Raw genomic sequence first — 10,090 nt, 5'->3', positions numbered from 1 at the left:
CCCAGTTCTATCTAACCTCAGTCAGTTTATTCAATTCTGGCCTCTCTGGGTTTTGAGCCCAAATTTTCATTTCAAACACTCCACCTTTAGAAATACCTAATGGACTATTAAAGAACTGGCAAAGAGTAAAAGAAATATTTCATAACTTGTATTTTTATTTTGGAAAGAAAAATTCATAGGTTATTTTAATTCACTGCAATAGTTCTTAACCCATTTGGACGAGCAGTTGGAGCTGGAATTTTTTTTTTTTTTAAGCTTTTCTCTAGACTACCACAAATCATTAAAAATGTATCCCCAGTTGGGCCCATGGTTAATTAACTGTTCTTTGCAAAGTCTACCTGTAAAGATTCTATATAAAACACCTTTTATTTCCCATTCTGCTTGTGATCTTAAGTTATTTGATGGCTCTGCTTAGGCTAATCTTGACCTAATTCTCATAAAAACTAACACAGGGTGTTAGAGTTCACAACTTTTTGGCATCACAATTGCCTATTGTGGGCTAGCAACGTTAATGTAGCAGGACACAGCATATATACAGCACCAAGGTCCTGGGAGGAAGTGACTTGAAATGAATGAAGCATCTGTGAATGAAGACAGGGTTTAATTAAAAGTTACAAACCTGTATTATGAACCTAATTACATATTGTGTTGAAATGTTTTCTGAAGCTGTCACGTATTTTATGCTTACCATCTGCAACAATAACGTTAAGCATTTTTCCAGTGATAAAAACTTTCTCTTTTTTTAATACAGACTTCATCTTTTACTTCTAAGACCTCCCTGGAACACATAAGGAAAGGAAGCAATGTTAGTGAACAAAGGTAAACAACTTATCAATGATTAATTGTCCCCCTAATTGACAATTACAATCCTAATAATTCTATAATGGTTCAGAAAGGCAATATCTGATACTAACAGCCAAGAATCCATATTAAAATTGAACTTTCACTGCCATTTGGCCAAAGAACTAAATAAAATATGGAAAGAACATTTTCACTTTCTCTTCTCTGCAGAAGAAACCTGCTACACCTACTTGGCAGGGTCACTGCAAGTCTCTATGAATATGAATATCCTTCCTGAACAACAGGCATGTTACAAAACATTTGAACAGTTTACTTTCTTTTTATTTGTACAGAACATGGAATGCATTTTAAAGGAAATTTTCAAAATAATTTCTAAAAGATTCCTAATAACATTTTCTACTTCTTATCAGAAACATAAAGGAAAGTGGTAGTTAGGTAGCATCTGCCCGAGGAATAAGAAAATAGCTCAAAATCTGGCATCAGTGACAGCATGAAAAACATCTGAATCTTCTAAGGAAGTTTGGAGAAAAAAGATTCACAATATTCCACAAGATTCAATTTAAATTTAATTAGTCATTTTAAACTACAAAGCAGCAAAACACTCACACAAGCAGAGCTATTTATTGGCCACCCCAGGGCACTTGTCCTTAGATTGGCCCCTTGTTGCATCTTTACAATGTTTTTGGACACCTGTGAGATTGTGAAGCCAAAGGAACACATCTGCTCACTTTCATGCCTCTGGGTCTTGTAAGCTGATTTTATTATTAAGAGAGTTATCATATGAGATTTATTTTAGACCATATATAGATGGCCATGGTGAATTGAGTATATTATTATTTTAATTGAGATTATACTAATTTGCTTATGATTTATTACTTTTCCATTGAAGGACCCCTAAATGTCTATACACCTCAAGCCCCAAATTTCTTGCACAAAGCCAAAATAATTAAACTCGAGTCTTTGTATGACGTGGAAATAATATTTCAAGATGAAGTTTGGAGATACATGAACCCTCTAAGACAGATTGTGGGAAAGAGATTCAAAGCTCTTTATGAGGCTCAGTTTAAATTAAATTGCATGACTTAAATCATACTTTTCCAAACAAAGTAGCGAAGCTGTGAAATAGTCATGCATGCACCTTATTTGCTGAGAATTAAATATTTTTCTCTGAATTACATCATCTTTTCCTCACTCTGTCTTGCCTCTCCTGTCTCTCCCTCCATCCTTCTTTTCTTTCTTTTTTTCTGAAAAGTAGCCAGCTTCTCTTCTCTATAAATAGGAAGCAGCAGGCCAAATTTTCATATTTCTTTGTTTTTGTGTCCCCATTTTGTATGGCCTGGTTTCCCTAACAGTAGTGAACTAAGATTTTATTTGGTTAGGTCAAAGGTAAGAATCCTGGGATGAAACTGTTCTTTAATAGTCTTTGGTATGACAGAAAACATAAAACCAGGGGCCACATACCTAACTTATCCATGCATACCATCAGCATCAATAGACGGTCTTCCAGAGTAGCCTGAGGCAGGTGATTCTTACACAGATTCTGCCTCCCAATCTCTTCTACAACCCAGATTTGTTGTTGTTGTTGCTCATCCATTCCTTCTACTTTTGTCTTATTTACTAATTAGTATTGTAAATAGAAATCAACTAAATCTTATATCCCATAACAGTTACTTTAATCCTTCTGATATCCAAGTGATATTAAATTTTACTATGTATCATCTAATACTAGATAATGTGATAGAAGATAGATAATTGATAAAAGATTAGATAGATGGTAGATAGATTGACAGACAGATAATGTATTTAATATATGGGGGGGGTTACTTCAGAATTGTTCAGAAGTAAACATTCTATTTAGTCCTTTGTAGCTTTATGAACTAGTCAATTTAATCCAATTTATATTTCCTCATTCCTCAAAAGAGTATAATAAGACCATTTTATAGTAATGTTGTAGAGATTAAATAAGAGCCCAGCACTTGGGAGGCTGAGGCAAGAGGATCACTGTGCATTTGAGAAGAGACTGGGCTACAAAGTGAGGTTAAGGCCAGCCTGAATTGCATAGTGAAACCCTCCCTCAAAAAAGACTGAAGGAAAAAATAAAGGTAGTAGATAAAGAATATTTTCATATGACTGGTACAAAGAAAATACTCAATAAAGGTTAGCTATTTTTGATGCTGTGAGGATGAGAGACAGTCCACAGAAAAAAATCAAGCAGAATACTAGACATAAAGACCTGGATTCTCCTAAAGCCCAATCCATCCTTCCTCCCGTACTTTCCAGTGTTAAAAAGCATAAGTAAATGAGATTGCTAAGCAGTAACACTTCTAATTAGCATGTACCAAGAAAATCAGCAGATAGCTTTATTGTAAAAATACATAAAGGGACCTTTTCAGCACAGAAGATGATTCAGATTCAATCTATTGTTAGTTTGAATAATGCTGGAATTTCTCCTCAAGAATGATGGCACAAACCCTGGATACACTGAGTTTGTGATCACTCATGACATTTTGAACAGGCCCAAGAAAAAAAGGAACCTAATATGGAAATAACTAAGTCTTAACAGTAACTAAAAGAATATCTTATTTCTTTCCCTGTTTTGGTGAGCATTTAATGCGAAGTGTGGCCTAGACACAGGTAAAGTCATAAGTAAAGAATTTATAAGGTAATTGGGATTCCCAGAGTGAGTGCAGAAATAAACTCGAAGCTACTCTGGAAGAACATTTTCAACCTGCACTGTGCTATAGGAGTTTCACAGACAAAGCCCTATTGAATGTAAGCTAAGAACCCAAGGTTTAAAACAAAAAATAAAGAAAAAAAAATCTATACTAGTTAGATTCAGCAGCCAAAAAAAGCACATTGAAACATCCAAGAAATTCACATAATAAAAATGCCTGACAAAGACTACTAATACTGTGACTAAAAGAATTACCACATATTTTAATTAATTAGTCTAAAATCCCCTAAGATTCTAATAACTACTATAAATTCTGCATGCCTTAATATAAAAATGAAAAATGGGTGAAAAGTTGTTAAGGAAAGAAATAACTGTACTTTGGGGAAAAAATCAGAAATAGGAAACATTGAATTATTTGCCAATGATTTACATTGACACCATGTAATAACATAAAGTTGTAAATGCACTTAACAGCTACTATATGAATATATCTCTCTTGAAAATATATAAATTGAGGACCTTTCCTTTAACATGCCTACCAAAACATTGATGGAGGTCAGATTGCTACCTGTATAAAACCTGGAGGGTGTTTCTTTACATATCAATGATACTACGTTTAGTAGTTTGAGAATTATGGGTAGTGTACTAAAGAAAAGTTACACTCATATTTTCCCCTTAACTACAATGCTTTACAGATTAATGATCCATATATTAACCACTGTGTCATTAATTTATTCTTCTGAGGTTTCCATATAGTAGGGATCTATGGAAACTTCTTAGCATGATAACAATATGTTTGCTGATTATCTTTAACCTAAAGCAAAACCTTTTAACCAATCACATGCAAGCAGTCATGGTTCTATGTCTTTGATACATGGACTCATGTCTTGCCACTTTCACTGCCATGCTCCTACCTGACCCTTAATTATATCACCCTTAGGTTCTCAATTTAGTTATCAAATATTTTATTACACTGTTATTCTTATTAGGTATTGTTGCTGTGGGTGCTATGTTATTAAAATAGTTTCAGAACTTATCTTTACTGCCTCTGGTGTGTGCTGGCTCATTAAATCTTACTGATTTAACCTTCTTGAAAGATGTATCACTGACCTCTTCAAAAACCGTTGCTGGTAACTTGAAATTTAGAAGATATAAGTCAAGCTGTTTGACCTGAAAATACAAGGCTTTCTGTGATGGTTATGATTGTCAGTTTGACTGAACTGAGAGATGTCCAGATTCGCATAGCACACTTCTGAGTGTATCTATGAAGGGGTGTCCAGATATAGCTGCATGTGGATCATCAGACTAAGGGGACAAGACCTGCCCTGATTGTGGACACTGTCACCCAATAGGCAGTGGGCTGCCTGGAACAAAATCAGGAGGAACATGCCAGCCAGCACTAGAAAACTTGATTCTACTTGAGCAGTGTGTCTTTTGCTGCCATTACCTGCCAGAAGATATCACACACTAGCTTTTTCAGCCTTTTAGTGTGGACTCACACCAGTGACTCTCCAGAATTTCCGCCCCTGACCCTTGAACTGGAAGTACATCACTGATCCCTCATGCTGTGAGGCCTCCAGCTTCTTAGACTGAAAGGCTGCTGGATCTTCTGGCTCTCTAATGTGCAGATGACCATTGTGGACAACCTTAACCTCTCACACTCTAAGCAAATATTACTACATATATATTTTTTATTCTAATGGCTCTTTTCTTCTAGAGGACCCTAACTAATATATTCTTTAAAACTTGATCCCAAACTTTCTGAAGTTCTGTCTCTTTTCTAGATGCTTACTTGATTGATAATGGGTTTTTGGGGGGGCTATCTTTCAGATAAGCTACACAGATTTCTATCTGCCTAACGGACTTACTAAAAAAACTCAATTATACTTTGTTTACAGAAGACATATAAGATATATAAGGATATAATAAACCACAGTAATAAAAGCAACATGGTATTGACAATAAATAGAAAGACAGCAATGGAATGGAATAGACTAGAAGACACAAAAACAAAGACACAACTACAGACATCTGATTCTGGACAAAAAGTCAAAAATATATATTGGAGAATACATAGCCTCTTTGACAAATGGTGCTACTGGATTTTTGTATGTAATAATCAAAACCAAATCTCTGTATCTCACTCTATACAAAAATAAAATTAAAATAGAACAAATCCTAGGTTTAGGACCTGAATCCTTAAAGACAGAAATCATAAATGAAATATTTGAAGCCATAGGTATAAGCCAAGGCTTCCTGAATAGAATGCCAACAGCACATGAGTTGTTAACAAGAATCAAATACCACAAGTTTAAAAGTTTGTGCCCAAGAGCTGGAGATTTAGCTCATTGGCTTAAGTACCTGCCTGGCAAGCATGAGGTTGTGAGTTCAAACCCCGTAACCCCTCCCCTCCAAAAAATATTTGTGCACAGCAAGAGGAACAACTAACAGAGTAAAGAAATGAAATTCTGTGGAATGAAAGAAAATCTTTGCCACCTACTCTTCTAACAGAGGATTAATATCTAGAATATATAAAAAACTCAAAAAACGTAATGCCAAAAATAAAATCAAATTGCCCAGTAAACAGGTAAATGAACTGAACAAAAGGCTAGTAAGTACATGAAAAAATGTTCCACACTGTAGCCATTAGAGAAAAGCAAAACTACATTACAAAAGTACACTGAGATTCCATCTCACAACTGTCAGAATGACTATAATCAAGAATAACATACATACATACATACATACACATACATGCTGGGAAGGATGCCATGGTGGATGGTCTATAATGCCTATGGCAATGTAAATCAGTATAATGCCTACGAAAATTAGTATGAAGCTTCCTTGGAGATTAAAAAAAGTTACCTTACGATTCAATTATACCACTGTGCTATGTAGCCAAAATTAAATCCACATACTATGGGTATGTCTGTATACTCATGTTCACTGGTAGTTCATAATAGCAAGATATGAAGCCATACTAGATACTCATCAATAGATGAATGGATTGAGGAAATGCGGTGTGTATATATACACAGTGGAGTATTCTGCCATAAAGTAGAATGAAATGCTGTCACGGGCAGAAAAATAGATCTATTACTAAATAAGGCAAAAGGCATAAGGGGTGAGGGTTGTTAAGGAACGATAATGGAGAGAAGGATATGGCCAAAATGTATCATACATGAGGGAAGGAGAAGGCCGGGCTGGCAGGGCTGCAGAATGACTGGGCAGGAGCGGGCCCGGGACACCAAGCCCACTTGTGGTCTGACTCCAGCCCCTGGCAGCCCGCCTGGAGCTTCCCTCTGACATGCGAGGCAGAACCAGGACGGTGGCGACTGGCCGTCCGGGCCACCTCTGCGCTGGACCCGGGGGACGCGAGGCTGCCAGGCCGGGCCGCCCACCGCCTCCTGTCCCGTGCCGGGTGGCCACCTGCTCCCGCGGAGTGAGGACTCGGTCCTTGTCCCTGCCCTGTGAAACCCGTGTGGGAACACAGCGCCCCAGTGCTTCCCGGGAAGAGGCCACGCTGCGCAAGGAGCGGCCTCGGGGGGCAGGATCCGACCCCGAGGCTGGGCAGCCCCCTGGGAGGCGCGGGGGCCTTGCCTGTGGCAGGCAACGCGCTCTGCTGGACTGGTCAGCTGGGCCCGCGGCCCGAGCCCAGATTTTCCAACAGCAGGTTAGGGAGACCAGGAGAGAAAGGCGACCAGCAGGAGCACGGGCGAGGCCTCGAGCAGGGGACCCCGCGGAGGGCAGTGAAGGCACCCCGGCTGAGGGACGCTGGGGCAGGCAACGCGGACTGGGCAGGGGCCTCCCGTGCCAGGTCTCAGACTGCTGACCGGCCGGGCAGGCTGCGGCCGGGGGCTCAGGGGCCGGAGAGAGCTGGCCAGGCACATGGGGACCAACTCCGAAGGGCCTTGTCCCTACCCCTGCAGGCAGCGGCCCGAGGACCTGGCCGGCCGGTCCCTCCTTCCACCCTGGAGGCTGGTGGCTGACTGGCGCGACTCCCCAGCCTGGCACCTGCTTCCCCAGCACCCTGGGCCCGGAGGAGAGGGGCGCGGCCTGACCCTAGATGGGAGGGGGACCCGAGGCGTGGCTCCCCGACAGCCCGAGGCCCTGAGGCCCGCGCCTTTGGCCTCTCCTTCACCCTCCACCTCCGCAGACCCAGGGACTCTGAAGCCCGAGCAGCCTGTTTCGACAGAGTCCAAATGGAGCAGGCAGGCAGCATAGCCGGCGGGGTGGGAAGCATGTCTCAGTTGGCAGGCACCGAGTTTCCTGGACCCACTAATCCTCCCCAGTGTTAACTATCAAAATTAACCAAACACTATAAATAACCCAACTCGGAGACAAAAAAAAAAAAAAAAAAAAAAAAAAATATATATATATATATATATATATATATATATATATATATATCATACAAGATTGAACTCCAATCTTTTATCAAATTAATAGGCACTAATTTTTAAAAATGAAAAAACAAATAATATACAAAAGGGCAGGAAAAAGAATAAGGAAAATATAACATCTAAGCGCCAAGCAAAAGAAAACTAACACAACTTTACTAAATCAGAAAAAGTAGATGTCTTGTCCGAAAACATTACTAAAGATAGAGAAGTACACATCAAAATAATCACCCTTCAGAAGTATGCTTCATAGGAAGACAGATCTTACTCAAAAGGAAAGGGTACCAAGACACAGCAGGAAAGTAGAAGGGGGGGGGGAGGAAGAAACAAGGAACTAAAGTGTGTTATGCACATGCTCTAACCACACACAAGGAATGTAAGCATTATGTACTTAAGGAAGTCAACAAGAAGCTAAGACTTACTGTGAGTCAGCACTGGGGGAGAGCCAGACACGGGCAAAGTAGGTAAAAACAGCCAAAATTCTCTCCCTCCCACCTGTAAGTGACCAGCTGACCCACAGAAAGTCAGACTGTGATGCTAGCTAAAGAGGTAAAATACAACTTACTGCTTGTAGTGTTTAGTGTTCCACTGACTTTGCAGGCCTACAGCCGTCTGATCATCTATTGGAGTATAACAGCACACAATGTAGCATATATGAGCAATTGTCTTCTGAAGGCAGTGACCATTGTTAATCTTCTATTACCTTGTTTTGAAATCCCATATCATTGTCATTGTTTTGTTTGGATGGGTTTTATTCTGTTTTATCTTGTTTGATTTTGTTGTATCTGTTGGCATGGGAAGCTATTTCAAAGATAATGAGATATATTATGATAACCATTTTAGATTTTACCATTATCTTGTTTTGAAGTCCTGTATTGTATTCATTGTTTTGCTTTTATTGGTTCTATTCGGTCTGTTTTGCTTGATTTTACTATGTCTGAAGGTATGGGTAGCTATTTTGAAGACAACAAGAGGCATTATGTTAACCATTGTTGATTTTCTATTTAGTTTTGAAATCCTGTGTCACTTATACTGTCTTGCTTTGATTGACTTTATTCTGTTTTATTTTGCTTGGTTTTATTCTCTATAAAATAAAATTAAAAACAAATTTAAAAAATTTTTAAAAAGAATTATGTACTACAAACATATACTAATAAAAAACTTAAAAGTATATTTCACAAACAAACATCATACAATTTCTAATTTTCCATTCCCTTTGTCTCCCTGCCTCAGTACTTTGGCTAATGGCTGTTCTTCCCCCATGCTTCTTAAATTTTTAATATCTATAAATAATGGTCCTTTGATCTCAAATAAAAATACAATTCAAAATATGTTATATTTAAAACATAGCCTCAAAATATATAAGGAGAAAATTGGCACAATAACAAGGAAAAGTGGACAAATCCAAGCATGTGCAAGATTATCAAACAACTTTATTAACTAATAGAACAAGCAGATAAAAAAATCAGAATATAAAATATGGAATGTTACCATTAATAAGTCTAACCTAATTAACATATATAGAACTCAAAGACTATGGGTAAACACTATACTAACTTAATTGGAGTTTTCTCTATAAGTAAAATAAGTAAATACCCTAAATAATAGTAAAATCTTGCTTTCCTATTGGTCAGGGCATGACAGTGCATGTCTGTAATCCCAGCACTCTGAAAGGTGGAGACCAGGAAGATTGCAAGTTTGAGTCCATCTGGAAACATAATGAGACCCTAGATCAAAATTTTAAGAAGTTTAACAATTACAAAAAGACTAGGGAGACAGCTCAGTGTGAAGCCTAGGGCTCAGACCAGAAGTCTGAACCAAAGGATCAAAATGGATGATAGATATTAGGAAGTAAAAAGAAACTGTTCAAATGAGGAGAACAAGGGAGGGGGTAGCAAGGAGGAAAGGAAGAAAAAAGGAGGGAAAAAAAAAGCAAACTGAAAGCAAACAAATGGAATCAAAACTTTTGTAAATAAGGAGGGAAAAAAGCGTTGAAGGGATAGGAGAATAGAGGAAAAAAGAAGAATCAAGTTATATGTACAGGTACAAATTACCTAAGATGAATGTGGTCATTATGGATATCAAAAGTATACCAATAAAATTAATTTTAAAAAACTTTCCCATTGGCATCAGAAATAAGAATGACTGCTCTCAAGGCTCAATATAACATCTTAGGCACATATTTAATACCTTACTGGTGGGCCTGGCTAGCTAC

The sequence above is a fragment of the Cavia porcellus genome, unplaced genomic scaffold (genome assembly GCF_034190915.1).
Source record: "Cavia porcellus strain 051 isolate PalLab524CR breed Dunkin Hartley unplaced genomic scaffold, mCavPor4.1 scaffold_14, whole genome shotgun sequence".
Lineage (NCBI taxonomy): Eukaryota > Metazoa > Chordata > Mammalia > Rodentia > Caviidae > Cavia > Cavia porcellus.
This window is presented reverse-complemented; position numbering follows the sequence as displayed.